A 4,092-nucleotide genomic window follows, 5' to 3' on the forward strand; every position below is an offset into this window, starting at 1 on the left:
GAACTGAACTGATATGGCAGGAAGTGCAGCACACAGCTTGAGCACAATTAAACAAATGACGAATGGCATCAGATTGCATGCAAAATGGTGAGATGCTGGGATTGCTGAAATGGCAAATTGCAATGGCCGAGGCGCCATTCAGGATGCCGGAACGAGGGACCACAGATCACCTTGGTCATTGAACGCAGCAGCAACTTGCAGCAGCAACATGTTGCACATTCCAAACAATGCCCGTTAGTGGCTGGTGCAGTTTTAATAAATTTAAATGTGGCCAGCCAGCTAGCCGAACAACAAAGCCTGTGTCATTTGAGCGGCCAACGAGAATTGGTAATTGCTGCCAAGGCTGCACAGGAAGAAAATGCCACCCAGAACCCGTCATCAACTGGGTCATTTAACTCCTATCTGTGGGATATGCATTATTTGGATCATTGGAGTAAGTAATTAGAAAATAGTTTTAAGTGAAATTTAAATATAAATCTTTATAAATTATTAACTAGCAAGCAAATGGGAATTTAATTTAAGTTTAATTGCATATTTTAGGTTTCTCAGTTAAATAGGCGCTCCTCATAAAGTGAAAAGCAAATAAATATTCTGAAGATTTATATCAAAATTAAGAACGATTAATCTACATATATCACTTAACAAACTATTGAATCAAATAAGTATCGCAATGAATCATTTTCTTTCTCACGTATCCGTCGTAGTAATAGTTAGCACTGAAATTGGTAATTCTCATGGCTTATCGGTGATTTAAAAGTTCGACTTGTGGAATTAGTTAGCTGCATCTTGCGTAATGCAAGATTGCAACTTGCAACTTGCAACGTCTGCAACTGTGGCAGCGACACAAAAAGAGTTTTGGGGCTGCGATCAGGCACTGACCATTACACAAATAACAGCTAATAACAGTAATAAGTCAAATTAATTTCGCACCATTTGAAATCATTATGTGATAAAGAGAAGATACCGCGAAAAACCAGCTACGCGAGTGGAGGAGTCGCAGCAGCAGCTGCGGTATCAAGATCGCTATTAAAATAAAAATGAAGACAAAACTTTGGCAGATAAAAAAGAGCAGCGCTAAAATGGCACCGAAATACAGAGAGAGAGAACCAGGAAAACCGAAGCGAAGGCAACCCATGGCCAATAAAGTCTTGGGCAAAAGGAAAAAGTTGCGCAGAAAAATTACCGCCAAAGTCCAAAAGATCAAGCCAAGGGGAAATAAACTACAACAGCGGCAGGAGGAAAACGCGGCTGGAAAAAAAGAAGATTGCTATTGGCACTTGAGCAGCAGCAGCAGCCACATCGTGCTGCGTCTTCCTCTCTCTTTCACTCATTTGAGCCACACTGCACGTAATTATATACATTAAAGGAATAGAAAATATTTTTGCTTGTGTTCCAAACTCCAAGCTAACTATTTTATTATTCACTAACATTCAAACATAGTGTATATTTCCCGTACGTAAGGTGTTTCTTTAGCTTTATATTTATCCAACATATATAAAATTCTTCCATTAAAAATGAGCAAATAACAAAATATTGGGTAGTCAATGGGAGGTCAGTCAATTGAACTCAGTGCCAAATTTGTTCAGTGTCGATCATGCTAAACAGTTGCTGCCTGCAGTAAAATAAGAAGAAGACGGCATGGAAAAAGGGCAAGAGCATTTTCCTGGCGCAGTAAAGTTCAAGAGTTGCTGCGCTGCTGCAGCAGTTGCGGCAGTGTTGCTGCTGCACTCGCTGCTGTTGTACTTAGATGATCGTCGGTCGCATATTTTATAGCCAGCTAGGAATGCAGACGCCGCCATTGCGTTGATGTTGTAGCTGTGCTGAGTCCGCTGCATATGCACAAAAGATAAGAGACGAAGAAAGTTGCATCCACGCAACAGCAGCAGCAGCAGCACCCACTCACTGCAGCAGCAACAGTTGCAGCAGGAGCTGGCAACAGCGGCGTTTATACCATAACGAAGGTAAACGCCTTATGTGTGTCAAAGACGAAAGCCAAATAGTCGACCACTTTTCCAGCCATTTCATGCTAATGAAGGAAGCGCCTGCAGCCTTGTCAACATTCTACCATTCCCCCACCTTTTTTTTCGGGTTCTGAGACGCCTCTGGGCTCTCTCCATTAGGGGGCACTAAGAAGGGCTAAGGAGCCCAGCCTCTTTCTCACAAATTACACCACTTTGCCGCTGGCAACACACATTCACAGACCCCAGAGCAGCCAGCCAGTTGCAACCAGCAACTTGCAACTAGCAACAAGCAACACAACTCAACGCAACACAGCAGAACAAATATTTCCCGCATCTATCAGGTGCATTGATCTATGGCTATTTTTTTAATTAACGCTCGGTTTCTTTTATTGCGCGGCTACGTGAAAAATGGGAAGCTCCACAAAACAGCCTTTCCGCTGAACTTGAGCTTCAGTTGGCAACGTTTTCTTATTAGTTCATTTGTTATTGTTTAATTGCAGTTCCCAGGCGGTAGGGAAATTGTTCGCAGCCAAATAGTTGGCTCGGAAAATGAAAGGGGGCTTGGAAGAATGTTTAATGGCATATTAGATGCTCTTCGGAATTGGGGAAACATAATTGAAACGCCTTGAAAGTAAAGCAATTCGATCTCGGAAACGCGGTCGATTATTGCTCACTGAGACTTATCATTTATTTGGAGTTTATTAAAAAAGATTTCTTTATTTATCAAAGATTATGGTAGCCTTGCAACATACAAATTTCAATCCATTTTCAATGTTTGTTTGGAATTAAATAAGTTCTTTTCCTGACATGAAAAACATTTATATTATACAAATGGTATAAGCAGGCAAAATAAAAACAAGTGTATTGGATCGATTAACTAAAACAAATTGCTTAAACATAAAGTCATAAAAGTCTCAAATGTTGAGACATTGTCTACGGGTTGTATACATATTTTTGTTCCAAGCTATACCCAAAGCACCCTTTGTTAGTGTATAAATATGAGAGCACTGAGAAATGTAGATGGATGTGCCGCCTAAAGTTCATTAGATGTTCTAAGCACGATTGGCGCAATAGATCACCCAGAGGGAGAAAGGTCTTGAGAAACGAAAACAGAAATGACACTGGAAGAGAGAGTGTTCAATATAGAGCTACATATTTCCCATTCTACAATTAAGAAGGCCGCGACAAATTATGTTTAATGCGAAAGCATTTAGCTAAATTGAACCAGAGAGAAACCAAGAATTTTCAGCTGGTTTTGGCCAAGAGGTGCTAGGTGTCAGCTCGTCTGGTTCTGCTAGTACCAGTCTAAATCGATGACAGACTAAACGAGCCGAGTTGACATTGAAGCGAAAGCAGCTCAAGAATCAGGCCGTACACAGAAAAAAATATCTACCGTAATCTAAGTTCTATTTAAGAAATTTTTAACACCTTGCTAACACTTATAAATATGAAACACAAGTTCTTAAGTCAAAAAAAACAGTACAAATTGTAACTCATGTTTAATATTTCTTTATGGTTTCCGTTCATATTAAAATTATTATTGTTTTTCCTATATTAATGGAATGTATTATCCACTAATTTTCTGAAATATTAAAAAAGTTTGCGGAAGTAAACAAAAAGGTGTACACATCGACAACGGTATTAAAATGTTCTTATTTCTGCTTTTCTGTTTTTTCAGTGCATCTTGCCGTATTCCTCGCTTGGCCGACGTGTGTCTGAAATGACTAATTGAATAGTGCATGGGCTCGTATATCTCGCAGATACGTATCCGCCAGATACGTTAAGGAAGGCGTGTGCCCGGCCTAATGGCTTAGCTCAGCAACATGTTGCAATTAGAGCTCTTCGTTTGTCAACTGGGCCCTGGCAACATTCACTGCCAAAAGCTGGCAACATGCACAGAGAAAGCGCTCTTCTCTCACAACTAAACATACATATGTATATACTTCTCCGATTCTCCGGGATTCTCTCCGATCGAATTCTCCGCTCGCCGGTTGCGACGACGATACCAATCGCAATCGCGGCTCGCAACATGTTGGCTTCAAACCGGTCTGGCCATGAACTTGGTGAAAGAAGCTACCATAGCGAAGCTCCAGTTGGGAGAAAAGTCTGCGCCGCGTTTTCCGCTTGGAAA

General features: G+C 40.8%; 1 protein-coding gene across 1 annotated transcript in view; it reads right to left on the minus strand.

Annotated features, from left to right (window-relative positions):
• The window catches only part of LOC6544515 (elongation factor-like GTPase 1), a 73,015-nt gene that overhangs the window by 39,454 nt on the left and 29,469 nt on the right, over positions 1-4,092 (minus strand). The window lies entirely within an intron of this gene.

Source organism: Drosophila erecta, unplaced genomic scaffold (assembly GCF_003286155.1).
Source record: "Drosophila erecta strain 14021-0224.00,06,07 unplaced genomic scaffold, DereRS2 tig00000021-arrow-pilon, whole genome shotgun sequence".
In the NCBI taxonomy this organism is placed as follows: domain Eukaryota; kingdom Metazoa; phylum Arthropoda; class Insecta; order Diptera; family Drosophilidae; genus Drosophila; species Drosophila erecta.